Source organism: Nyctereutes procyonoides, unplaced genomic scaffold (assembly GCF_905146905.1).
Source record: "Nyctereutes procyonoides isolate TBG_1078 unplaced genomic scaffold, NYPRO_anot_genome, whole genome shotgun sequence".
NCBI lineage: Eukaryota > Metazoa > Chordata > Mammalia > Carnivora > Canidae > Nyctereutes > Nyctereutes procyonoides.
Window position 1 is genome coordinate 21,491,845 of NW_026575145.1, and position 14,212 is coordinate 21,506,056.

Genomic DNA, 14,212 nt, shown 5'->3' on the forward strand with positions numbered 1-14,212 from the left:
TCGGGGCGCCGGAGCTCGGTCCGATGCGGGCGCCCGGGGCAGAGACCCCGCTGCGGGGCCGGAGGAGGGAGCAGGCGCCCAGAGAGATGCTTTCAAATTGGCGGGCGGCTGGAGAGGGGGCTGCGCGCCCAGGCGCGGCTGCTTTGTGCGCGCCGAGAGGGGCTCGGTCCCTGGTTCTCCCCAAACCTGGAGCCCGGTGTGCGGGGAGGGTTGGGCCCGCCAGGAACCGAGCAGTTGTCCTCCGAGAAAGTTGAGGATGGAGCCCTCCTTCCGCCCCGTCCCCGCGGCAGGATGAGTCTCGAGGGGGCCGCCCCGAGGCCCCAGCGTGGAGGGGCCGAGGGGGTCGCTGCGCCCCTGGGCTGAGTTCCTCCGCCCCTGGATGAAATCCGCGAGTCACCCGAGCTGCGCATCCGTGGCGTCTTCTAGGAAAATCATTCCTGCCAAATCTGAGGCAGGCAGTCGGGGCGGCACGGCTCCCTACGTCCCGGGCGCGCAGCTGGGTCTGCCCCCTCCCAGCCTCCGACGTGCTCAAGGACGCCCGGGTCTCCGTGAGCGCCTGCAGCGCGGGGCAGCGCGGCGGGGCGGCGGGGGCACAATTTTTCCTCCAGCCTTTCCTCGGGTTTACAGCACCCCACCAACCCCACCCTGTTCATCTTTGCAGAAGGCAAGACTTGAAGGGAAGGGCCGGGAGCAGAGTTCCTGAGTTGACGTTCTGAGCCCCAGGACAGGCTGCCTGGGTTGTATCTGCCTTGTCTCCTGGCCCCAAGACTTCATAACGAATCCTTTTATGATTCTTGCTCGTGGACTGGGTGGGAAAGAATAGGGCAGGGGGTCCACCGGAATGTCCGCCTCATTCCACAGGCTCCTAACATCCCGTGGCAGGTCACCCCAGGACCCTGGAACCGGCATTGTGCAGATCGCCAGGGTGTGGAGGATGCTGCCGCTTTCCCCAGGCTCCACTTTTTTCACTTGTTTTGAGTTTTGGGGTTTTGCCTGCACACGAGTCGGAGCTGCGCTGTCATAACCCGGGGAGGGGGGGGTGGTTCTAGAGTGGGGGAGCTTCATCCAGGCAATGAGTGGCTGTTTGCCTCAGAGGCTGCTAGTGGGAATTGGTCCAGAAATGATTATGCAGGCTAGAAACATGTCTCTCTCTCTCTCTCTCTCTCTCTCTCTCTCTCTCTCTCTCTCTCTCTTGGCTGAACACCTTGGCTGTTGGGTTTGTGTGTTAAGTTCTTAAAGGGGCACCCACACACCGAGGGACTGCCATGCTTTAGGGGCTCACCATTTCTGATGCATGTTTTTCTTACTGCTTTTTCCTTGGGGTTAATCTGCTTTGGGGCAGGCTTCCAGCTGTAGGAATCACATGGTGTGGGCACACACGTTCTAGAATCAGACCTGAGGTCAAGTTTTAGCTTTACAGCTAAGGCTGTCCTAATAGACAAGTAGCCACTCTGAACTTCAGTTTCCTCATCTATCAAATGGGGATACTAGGGGCCTTATCTCCCTTCATTGCAGGATTGTTATGAGACTTTTGCGAGATAATAGAAACGAAAGTTCTAAGAACACTTGAAAGCACCATTCCGGTCTTATTATTGACTCTGCTCTTTACTCAATTTTTTTGAATTAACGAATTCTTTTAATTACAAGACACTTAAGTCATCTCCTTTCTACCCCCTCCTCACGAAGAGGCTTAGTTGCTCATGTCTTCGCAAATAGCTATGTATCTGGTTTTTTTCTTTTCATAAAATTCATCTCTCTTGATTTTAAAGGCTGAGGCTCTAGTCTTCCTATTTATCTGAGGGAAGAAGCATGGGGTAGATTAGGAGATCTCCAGGGTTGCCTGCTCAATGTTCAGACTCCCGGGTTCCAGAATTGGCATGTCAGCAAGACCCTTGTGAAGACAACTCAGGTTGAAGAGTCAGTCAGCAGACCCTGGGCTGGAGCTCTGACTTGACCTCTAACAGTGACCTTGAATTAAGAACTCAACCCCTCATCAGTGTGAGATTAAGAGCCAGTGGTCACCAGAGACAAGAACACGTGGGATTTCCTCTCACTCAGTTAATAAGGGTATAATCAGGCTCCTGAGCCTCCCAGGTGCTGCATCTTCTCCGATCCTAGGGCAACAGTTCTCAAGCATGAGCATCGGAGTCAATCAGAAGGCTCCTTAAAACCAAAGGTTCCTGGGCTGCACTGCCAGAGTCTGTGATTCTCTAGGTCTAGGGTGGAGGGAAGGGGGCCCAAGAATTTGTATCTCTAACTAGTTCCAGGTGATTCCAATGCTGCTTCTCCAGGGGCCATGCCTATTGAATCACTGACTTGGCCGGGGGGACATGAGAAAGTGAGGTGAATTATGTTCTGAAATGCAACTATTTTAATACTTCATATTCAGAGATAGGGTGTTTTAGAAACGTACCTAAAACATTTTATATTTCCAATACCTGTGTCACTTAGCATTGTCCAGTTTTAACAATTCCAATTGCTCTTCAAATGAATGAATTTTACACACACACCAGAGGTAGGATGTTCCCTTCTTTTCACACTGTAAAACACTCAGTCTCTGGTTTCTAGGTGACCCTGGTATTGATAAATCCAACAACTACCCCATGCCTTTCTTTGGGGATCTCAGACATTTGTGGAGAGGGAGATACATAAAGTTATAGCAGCTTGAACCTTAAGATTAGAGTGCAGGTTGAATAGCTATAAGGAAGTGTTAGAAAACAAAAACAACTGGCAATGTGGTGCCTTCTCTGGATGGACAGCTTCGCTAGACCTGGGTGAGGGAGGGGAGGGGAAGTTGACTCTGTGACAGATGTTCTGTGGTGGTCAGACCTGGCCAAGGCCCTCCCTTCCTCTGTCGAACAGGGTGGTGTGGGTAGTGACTGAGCTCCCCTCTCACTCTGAGGGGGAGGAAGGCTGACTTTCTGTGGCGGCCGTGCAGTATCGGTGCCTCTCTGTATCATTTCGCTGATCATCAAGCACCATTTTGGCACAACCCAATCTTAAAGCTCTTCTTGTCCCATGGTCGAGGGTCTGGGCTGAGAGCTCACCCTGAGCAGCTGTGGTCTTGAACTTAAGCCAAGCCACAGAGAGGCCTTGGGAGAGAGCCTGCTTGAGTCGGGAGGGCTCCTGAGATGACACCCTAAAGAAAGAATGAGGCTTATGTAGCACCCAAATGGCTAGGTGTGAAAGGAGGTCAGCATTTTCATAAGTTCTTGTGTTGCCTTGCCAAATGGACTCCCGGCTGACCACATGCTTTATCTCAGTTTTCCATTTGTGCTTTGTTTTAGTTTTAAAATGATTAGCACTAGAGAGACCTATCAGTAAGATCAGAAACCTATTCAAAAACTCAAGTGTACCATTTAGTGTTTTAGTAGATAAAACTGCAAGGCCCAGGCCTGTCTTCCTGATGGCAATCAGCATACAGTGAAGAAACAACCTTCCGGTTGTAATTCTTAAGATTCACTAGCTAATTTAAATGGTTTCTCCTACTTAACATGAGCAGGGAACGTTTCTATTTTAAACTTCTTTCCCATAACTTGATGTTTATATTTTGGGTGTTACCCCTACTTTTCACTGCTAGGATTTTTTTTTCCAGTGTGGGGGAGGCTTCTTTCCTTTTCACTGCTGTTAGCTTTCTTAGCACGTGACCACTTGGTATCTTCGCTCCCTTGGATAAGTCTGTTGTGAGACAGTCGTCATGATACCTCATTTCTCTTTGGTCCTCGGACTGTCCTGGGTCATACAGAGTCACAGTCATTCCTGGAACAGTTTTTCACCACTTTCCTCGAGCGTGCTTGAACTAAAACTCAGGTTGTATGGCCCTAGCTCAGTTCTAAGGTACATTTTCTTTGCCCATATTTCAACATTTTCCAATTTCAGGAATCTGGTTGGGTCTTCAAAATCATGAACACCCATAATGTATGTGTTTTTCTTTCTCTGTAAACTGGCATGGAAATAGAGTGATTTCCAATTGACAGCATTCTAAAACAGAGCAAATTTGGTTCCTTACCCCAGTAGAAAATATAGTTTCTACTCCATGCTGATAGAATTAAGCAGCAATTGAATTAGCTCAGCGGGTTCCAGAGTATGTCAGAAGAATCCTATTGGGGTCGCTGTTATTAGGTGTGCTCTTGAAAAGGGCAGATCAATTTGGAAGCGCTGCCTTTTATTTTTCCCTCTTAGAGATTCTCAACATGTGCATCATTGTATCAAAGTCTCTAAGAAGTACTAGAGTTTACCGTCTCAGCAACAAAATCTTGATTGTACTCAATTAAACGTTTCCCAGCATGCAACATTTTTGAGGTTATGTGTGGGTCTCCTAATACTCCATTACCAAATTAGTACATCTCAACAATTCTAATATGATATTTAACATCATCTGTGGGTGGGCTGGTTTCACCTAGTATATCCCTATAATATAGGAGTATTCATTAAATATGAATACCAATTGATTAATGGAGTCTCTAGGTGATTACTATCTTTTATTTCAGGGTGGAGAGAAACCATTTCAAGCTGTGGCAGCTAAGAAAATCTCCATGGAGGGGATAAACTGTAAAAGTGTAAATGATGGGTGGTTGTACTTTTGTAGGGAAGAGAAGGGGCATTTTAGGTTGGTGGCATAATGGAGCCAGAAGTATGAAGGCTTGTACTCATGCCTGCATGTAAATAATTTTTAGAGCACACGAGAAAAGGATCCTGTCTAGTACAGAGTGAGACTGAGTGAATCTGGTGGTGGTGGTCAAAGAACCTGTTGTTCTTTCTTGATTCTGTGAATTCACTAAAGTAGCCATGAGTTCTGGTGACCACAGAAGAGCTACCTGTGGAGAAATGAGGAGAGGCACAACACTTAGGTTTTAGAAACAGGGAAGGGTACATGGGGCAGAGAGGGAATCAAAGTGTTTCTAGGCCTTTAGAGGAAAGCGGGTCCAAGTACAGAGAGAAGTAAGTCTAGCTGCAGAGTCTTGGGTATTTGGGAGAAGAGCTTTCCAGGAAGAGAGGATGTAACTGGAATTTCAAAAACTAGCATGAAGAAAGAACTCTTAACACTCAACGGTAAAAAGACAACCCAATTTTAAAATGGGCAGGCTTTACATAGACATTTCTTCAAAGTAGATGTACAAATGGCAATAAGCAAATGAAAAGATGCTCAGCACCATTAGTCATTAGGGAAATGCAAATAAAAACTGTATAAATACCACCTCATAGCCATCAGGATGGCTGTAATAAAAAAGACATACAATAACAACTGTTGGTGAGGGTATGGAGAAATTGGAACCCTCATACATTTTATTGGTGGCAGGAAGCTGATGATGGGTAAACAAAGTGTGGTGTATCTGTTCAGCCATAAAAAGGAATGAAGTTTGATTCATGCTACATGGATGAATTTTGAAAACGTGCTATATGAAAGAAGGCAGACACAAGCTGCTACATGTTGCATGATCCCATTTATGTGAAATTTCTAGAGTAGACAAATCCATAGAGACAGAAGGTAAATTAGTGGTTGCCAGGGGCTGGGGAGACGGGGGGAAATGGGGAGTGACCCTCGATGGATACAGATTTCTCTTTGGGGTGATGAAAAATGTTCTGGAATTAGAGAGCAGTGATGATTACACAACTTTGTGAATGCTCTGCAAACTATTGAATTGTACACTCTAAAAGGGTGAATTTTATGGTTTATGGATTCTATCACAATAAAAAAATTAGCAAGAAGGCCACTGGCTGGGGCGAAAGGAAAATAGTAAGAAAAAAAGTGGTGAGAGAGATCTAGGAATAGCTTATTCATTTCAGGCCAGATTTTCTTTTTTGGGGAAAATATCTAGATAATTCCTTTGTCCTTGCTTGTCTTTGGATCTTCTAGGGTTTTCCTGTTACTCTTTGGTCCCAAAGTCCTTCCCCTGAATTAAAAGTGTTTTGTTCTAGTGGCTCCTGAGTCAGCGGGATAGTTTTTGTGGCACATGCTTTGGGATCTTCAGATTAGAGTGTGTTTCGGGACTTTCCTCCAGAGACGAATTCCATAAGTAGGCTTCCTTGCTGTGAACCACCAAAGGGTAATAAGCTGTGCTGACTTGGCAGTTTATGTTTAGCTTCTCCCTTAAGATTTGACTGTGGTAGTTGTTTCAGTGTCATCTTCCAATTTATTTGTGGAGCTCTGTCAAAAATCTCTGTATTAAACAGGATTCACGTGCTGCTTGGCATGACCCAAGAGTCATGATACTAAAGCAGTTTTTAATGCCACTGGAGCTGAGGCTACAGTCCGCCCCCACCCCCACCCACCCCACATTGGGATGTTTCCTCTCTCTTCAGCACTGGGACATAGCCAGGCTTCTCAAACCCCTGGGCAGAAACATGCGGGATCTTGTTGAAGTGCTGAATCTGACTGTAGGCCTGGGTCAGGGCCCAAGATCCTGCTGTTATAACAAGCTCCTTATGGCCATGGTTGCTGGCCCATGGATCACTCTGAGTAGAAGCCGATACAGTGTGGAGCAGATGGCTTTGGACTAAGACGAGCCGAATAGCTCTGAAAGGTAACTCTGCCACTAATTTACTCAGGGAACTTGGGCAAGGTAAGTCACATCTGAGCCATAGCTTTCCTATCTGTGACATCAGAATAAGACCCAGCTCACAGGAAAGTGCCTAACCTCATGTGCCTGGAGTATTGCATATTTGCCTTCTCCTTCCTTCAGGGGCTGAGAATTTCACTGTTAGGACTCAGGGAAAAATATATGGAAGAAAGGTTTTTGATTTGTGTGGATGGGATTGGGGTGGGGAGAGGATGTAGGGGATGGGGTAAGAATCCCGGGCCTCAGGGTAGCATTAATGTGCTTACTGGTTTTCAAAATACCATAGCTTGGGCAAAGCCGCTGTGCTAGTCTCAGCTGAGTCTGGATAACTCCTAGTCAAGATGTGTTACTTGCCCTCACTGGGTCTGTTTCCTTGGTGTTCCTAGTGCACGGGGCTGGTTTTTGAGGTGGGTGTGAATGGCACCTGTGAGGGCATTCTGAGCCCTAAGAGGGTGCACCTCTGGAAAGAATGTCCCATCACCCCCCCAGTGCTGGTTGAGATAGTAGCATCCACATAGGGTTACACAAGGTGAGTTGTGCTTTGTTAACTTGTGTTTCTCTCTCTTTTATCATCATTTGAAGTGAGAGGAAGTAAGAGATTGTGTTTACATTTCAGTTGAGTTAACGGATGGATCCCTTTCACTTTCTGCTGGGAAAAAAACAGAGACCATAGTTCCTAAGGTTTTAACCAAAACCCCAAGTGCACACTAGTTTCCAAGCTTTCACAGCCTGAAATTCATTGCTTTCCCAAGGATGGCAATTTCACCCTGTGAGCCTCATTTCACTCTGTCGTTCAGACTGTTTTGTAGATTGGCATGTGTGGAACTTTCATGCTGGATTTGGAAGAGAAAGAGATTGTCACTTTGTTACAGTGTTAGGGCTGAGCATTTAAACAGATGTCGCACCACCATCAAATAACAAAAGATAAGATATTCTGGTTGAAGCCTAGCATGCTAGGACCTCACTGCACTTCGTATCCTTCTAGAAGGTGGAGTGGCACACGGAAGTGGGAAAGCTCTGATTCCAGAGGCGAGTGAACGTGTGTGCTCTAGTCTCATTGCCTCTCATGACCACTATGGGTAAGGAAGTACGGTCAGAGAGGTTGTGCATCACCCAGCTCTTTGTTTTCAGACCTCAGGTGAAAGCCAGCTGTATCTAGAGGTTGAGAAATTAATATTATTTTCGAAGAATTTAATCTACCCTATCATGAAGTCTCAATAAGGAAGCTGTCCAACTGCTGAGGAAGAGCTAGGTATATAAAGCTGGGTGTTCCTGAAGTAAGGCTTTAAAAATTAAAACCTTATGCAACTATAACAATAGTTATATTATTATTATTATATATCATATACATGCACACACACACACACACACACACACCCTACCCTGAAGGTAGAAATTTGGTGCTTCTAAAAAGAGCTCAATGCTCATAAAATGGACATATTTCCAAATTTATCCACATTGCCAACCATACAGTCCCTGGTCTATCTAGTAGCTGATTTTTAAAAATGGGACAGGGAGTCCTGAACTCAGGCACCTGGTTTTGGAACAGCCCTTGCTCTCTATCCCACTGGGCTGTGAACTCCTCCCAAGGCTGGGATCTTCATTTGTGTATCCCTGAGGCCTAGCATGTCTGACATATAGGAAAGAATAAAAAATAGGCTAAACTGTACAGCTGCCTTCTTCTGGGATTCCCTTCCACTGCATAGTCCATTAGTGTTCCTGTCAGTATATTATTTTTAGTATTTAACATTTCCCTTGAGATGATTATTTGCTCACATTCTATATGGTTCTAAGCACTCCACAAATATGATGACCTTTGTCTACATGACCCACCCTCAGAGGCAGGTACTGTTGGATACCAATTCTTACTTTACACTTGAAGAGTGTGTATCATTTCCAAATGTGAGCTGGAAAGAGCTCCGTGTATGATGGAAAACTTATTACAGAGCCATTCATGATACAGCTGTGCAAATGGAAAGTGTAATAACTCAGTTGGCATTGAAAAGAAGTTTCATAAATAAAGAGCCTGTGCTACTGGCCACTATAACTCTTGAAAGGAACCCCCCAGAGCTCCTCAAAATCTCCCTAGCTCTCCTTAGGTTCTCCTGCTTTTCAACTGCATCTGCTATGATATGTGATGATACCCTGCCAGGTTATGGTCTACAGAGTGCTCTCGCTGTATTTTTATCTGAGACTCCTAATTACCCCGCCAGTTTCTCTAGAAGAGAGCAGTGAGGCCAGGGAATCAGACTCCATCCGAGTCACCAGCTCGCTCACATCGGGGCTAGGAGCAGGCATGGATGAGAAACAGTACGTGTGAACTCTTGCTGTTCACACTGGGCCTACGTGCTTACATAAATTAATACTAAGGGACAATTGAATTGGTTTGCCCTGTTTGGCTTTACACAGGAGGAGGCATTTAGATGAGTTTGCTTAACAAAAAAAATTTTTTTGAGCCTTACCATACACACAGAAACAAGCAAAGATTGCATGGGTACAGTTTAGGGAATTTCCACGCCATGAACACGTCCATTTAGTCTTAACACAGATGAAGAAAGAGAGAGCCACTAAGCACGCCAGAGCCTCTCCTTATGCCAGCTGGTTACCTCCTCCTCTGTGGTAGCCACTGTCCTGACTTCTAACACTATGGATCACTTTTTCCTATTTTCACGTTTTATATGAATATGATCATTCTTTTGTATTCTTTCATGTCTGACTTCTGTCTCTCAGTATTGTGATATTTAATCCTGTTTCTCCTGTAGCAGAAGCTGGAGTATATTCTGTTGTATCAGTATATCACAATTATTAATCAGAGACATTTGAGTTGTTTCCAGCTTGAGGCTGTTCTATAGCTGCTGTGAATACTCATGTAAGATCTGTCTTTATGGTACAGCTAGGTATGCATTTCTGGTGTGTGCATGTGGGTGTACCTGCTGGGTCCTATGATGTGAGTACACTTAGCTTTAGTAGATACAGCCAACCATTTTTCCAGTTATGCCACTCCGATTTATAGCCCCATCTGGTGTGAACAAGAATTCCCTTTTCCCACATTCTTACCAGTACTTCTTTGGGTAAGTCATTTGCATTTTAACCATTGAGATGTTTGTGTAGAGGTCTCCTCTAATGGTTTCAGTTCATATTTCCCTTATCATCACATGAAGCTCAGTGTCTTTGCTTGTGTATCCTGGCATTTGGATATCCTCTTTTGTGAAGTGCCAATTCAGAGGTCTTGCCTATTTTTCAATTGTATAGTTTGTTTTACTTTTTAAAACAAAATGAGAGTTCCATAGAAACATCTATGAAAAGTCCTTGAGATCTACAGTAATGGGGGTCACCTGTCAGTGGTGTCTGATTGTATCTCAAGCATAATTTCTAGAGAGTTCCCATGGCAGGTGTCACAGCTGGATGAGGTGGGATGAGGATATGAAGAGGCCTAAGCCCTTAGTGGGGAATTTGCCAAAAAGTTGGGGAGCTTCCGGGTGTGTGACTCCTGGCAATTGTAAAGTTGTGAAGTCACCTGAACGCATGAAAGTACTTAACCTATAAATGAGTTTGCTTTTTATAGCGGTCACTCTGGATGATTGTACACCAACTCTGAAAGGGTTGCTGAAAATATTTTTGGAATTGCTTTGAGTACATTGTTTTGTATATTTTTAGTTTGTTTCAGAAAGGCTCTTTGATCCTGTACTTGATTTTGGGAAATGGCAGAGACCTCCCAGAGTCCAGTCCAGTGAGGAAGGAGGGTGCTTCATGGGTGACTTGAAAGCAAAACCTTATTTTTGAGGCTTACCTATAAGGGAAGAGCTTCCCTTAAGAGGAAAGATTTAGCAGGGAGAAGGCCCGGTACTAAGTCCCTTACCTTCATGATCTCTCCTCTGCCTTACAGTAACCCAGGAGCCGCTTACCGCTTTGGAGTGTCCCCACATTAGAGATGGAAAGCCAGAGATTGAGCAGGAGAAACAGAGCGTGATCTAGGAGTCACACGTAGCTCTGTCTTACCCTGGGGGCCTCCAACTTTGCTTTTCCCCATCCTACCTCCCCTCTGACAAACTGTTAAGGGAATCTCAGGATGTTGCAACCAGAAGAACACGTGCCGATGGGAAAGGTCTGGGTCTCCCCTGCCTGTTATATACACCGCCCCTCCCTCAGAACTGCCCCATGGGGCTTTGAGGGCACAGAAGTCAATCAGGCTTCAGGGCACTTGCCCTTCCAAACACAATCCCTGAGGCACTGCTATTCATGGGAGCAACTTCAGGCGTTTCAGTGTCCTGGCAGGACTAGTAGTCTGACCTGTAGGCCTTACTCTGCATGCTCTTCTTCCTGGCTGGCAAGCAGTCCCCAGGAAATTCTCTTAAGACAAGGCATGTTGATGAATGCTGTCACAGCAGGAAACTATAATCTGCATAGAATATAATCTTTTTCTGCTTGGGAACCTACATAAACCTCTATCTGACCGATAGAGGCAGAATATTGCTGAGCTCTTTAATAGTCACTCATCCCTCATCTTAAAGTCATTCATTAGTTCTGCCTGAAATAGAGACACATGCCTTTGGGTTTGTGTCTTTGAGAAATGATCCCCGGAAAGAATACCCTGGGCAGACTGCTTTCTGATAGGTCCTGGGGCATCCAGCTGCCCCTGAGATGTGACAGTCCTAGGAGAGCCGTGAAATACACATGACCATCGCAGAGGCTTACTCTCACCCTTTCTGGCTCATGGACCCCAACAAGCAGAACCTCTTCTACTGAGACTGGGAAATGTTGTCTAAAAGCTGGTGCACCTGGGCGGCGAAGTCGGTTGAGCATCCAACTCTTTGTTTCAGCTCACGTCATGATTGAGCCCCAAGTCAGGCTCTGCACTCAGCATGGAGTCTGCTTGAGATTTTCTCTCTCTCCTCCACTGCCCCTCCCACTCCTTCTCTCTCTCTCTCTCTCTCTCAAATAAGTAAATCTTTTTTAAAAGCCTGAGTACATAAAAAGCAGAAGCTACAACCTATTTTTCTGGCCCAAAGCAGTGGCAAAGAAGCCTCTGGACTTCTCTTGCTATGGCCCAGTGGAACGGTTTCTTCAGTTTGGTGGCTTTCTTTATACTTAGTACTTCTCTCCTGCACAGCCTTGGTTTTCAGGGCAAATCCCTGGGTGATGGGTAACCAGATTACCAAATCATTTCCTCTGCAGATGAGAAATTTATTTATATTCACACAATTTTCCCTGGATAAAAATGAGGTGCCTGAGAAAAAAATGTGAGGATATTTTAATGAAAACCTTCCCTGGTGAAAATGTCCATTTTCCTTCCACATTTAATTCCCGTAGAGGATTTCAGGGCAGGTGTGAAGAGCCAGGTGTTACTAAGGAGCAGTTGTCCCTGGTGACGGTGAATCCCTACTGGGACCGCCTTACCTACTTTCTTAGCAGATTACATTATCCTATATACGTGTGTAGTTTGTACATCTCAGATTTGGACTTGGCTGGTGGATGTCTGAACTTATTCACCTCCTGCCAAAAGAAAGAAGCTTATAAATAGTGCTTTGTATTCTGAGCTTTACAGTACACTGAGTAAACACAAGATATACATTGTGATGGGGGTAGGGAGAACCGCCCACATCCTTATTTTCTGAGTGGGTGTGACTAATGACTAGTTCCTGGATGTGTAACTAGGATATAGGTCACGGTTCCACTGTCGTCTCTGGCAGAGTTACAGTAAACACTGTCTCCTTATAGGTCACTGTTATCTTACAGGTATAAGTGTCTAAAGTTCTTTTGCTCTGAGAATTTTTCTACAGAGATTTTTTTAGAAGCCTCTTGGACTGGGAACAGGGAGCTCAGTGGATACCTGAGGCTTCCTTAATGTATCAATCATAGTGATGGTTAATCATCACACACATGTCATGTGCATCAGGCACCGTGCTAGGAATGTTTTGTGGAGGAGTGCCTCTCTTCTTGCTAGATGGGGTGCTGCTCAGTTCATGAATCATTTAATAAAGCCAGTTTGATCTTCAAAAAAAATGTTTCCTGGATTCTTTCAGCTCTGAGAATGAGGTGCTGTCATTCACCCCATTTTACAGAAACCGGGGCCACAGTTTCTTGGTCTGAGGTCCACAGCCCCCCATCATGACCCTGGGTCAGTTTCTTGACCATCACACCATGTTGTTCTGAGGCAGTGAGCAAGTGGAAGGGCTGAGCAGAACCAGGGGCTGCTCCTGAGACATAGGGTATCGAAAGAGGGAAGATCAGATATTTCTTAATAAGAAGTGTTATCAATGTGGGCAGCTCCTGCATTTTAAATACACTTAGTTGAGGTGGGTGTTGGGGAAATTAATTGCAGCAGATTTTCAAGAGGAAATGGATTGTTGAGGAAGGAGAGAGCCTTCCATTACCATTTCAAGGAGGGGAAATGATCCTGTTTGAGTAAGGTGGCTGACCTACATCCTGGAAAGCCTTACACAGAGATGATGGATTTGTCAGGGGTTCTTAGGAGCAGTTTAACCCAGCACAGCTGTTTCAGTAGGTATGTGGATGTTTACCTCCTTGCCCTGCCTTTACTGTAAAGGCAGGCATACACGGGGCCACTCTTCCATATGGAGCCCTGCTTCTTCCCTTGCTTATTACTTCATCTTTGGACTTGAGAGAGGGAGGTACAGCAAAAGACATGATAGTTCCCCTTCCCTTCCTCACATAGATGTCATGTCAACAGTGCAGTGTTGGGGTGAAGAGACCTTGAGAAATTCCCAGGAAGGACGGCTTATAAAAGTCAAGAGGTCTGGTTTAAATCCTGCAGGAGTCATTTGTCTGCATCTTTCTCAGGACATCTTGTCCATTTTGCTTGGTATTGATCTTATCTCTGTCTTTTCATTCAGCAAAAATGTCTACAAAACCCAAACACAGGTTCTGTTTTTATAAAAATTTTTACAAGAAACTGTATACAAAAATAATTGCATGAAATACTAAATGCCAAGTGTCCTAAGGGTTCTATGGGAGAGGTATGTGTTCAAAGGGATTTGACCCGGTCAAGGAAATCAAGATGGTTTTCCTAAGGAGGTAGTGCTGAGCTGAGACCTAAAGGATGAGTGGGGCTTAAGAAGGCAAGAGATGGCATTATAGACGTGATGGGACGTGTGAAGTCCCTGCTGTGGAAGGGATGCTGGTAGGAATGGTGGACAGCAGAAGGCCCCTGTGGCTGGGAATGGAGAATACGGAGTATGAGATAGTCATTTCCTAAGAGTCACAAGGGTTTCTAAGCATGAGTTTGAAGTGATCCGATTGACAAGATACCACTTTGGTTGCAGGAAAAAGGACAGATGAAAGGACTGTAGAAGTCCAAAAGGAGATGTGTATAGACCAGTTTAGAAGTTTTTTAAGTAGTTTAGGAAGGAATGGTGATCACCTGACCAGGGAGGTAAAGATGGAGAGAACTGGGGGAATGTTTAGAGAGATAGAAATAGATCTGGCTAGACATGGCCATGGGTTAGAAGTACAGGTGAGAAAAAGGGAGACACCAGGAACTACTCCTTGGTTTCTGTCTTGCACAGTTGGGTGATGGTGGTGCCATTCCATAGACAATGCTATGTCTCCCCAAGCAGACATTACACTGCTTGATAGCAGGATCTTTTTCTAATTTAATTTTGAGTCCTCCGTATTACCTATATGGTATGTAC

General features: G+C 45.3%; 1 protein-coding gene across 2 annotated transcripts in view; it reads left to right on the forward strand.

The window, feature by feature from the left end:
- The window catches only part of STXBP6 (syntaxin binding protein 6), a 238,775-nt gene that overhangs the window by 342 nt on the left and 224,221 nt on the right, over nucleotides 1–14,212 (forward strand). The window lies entirely within an intron of this gene.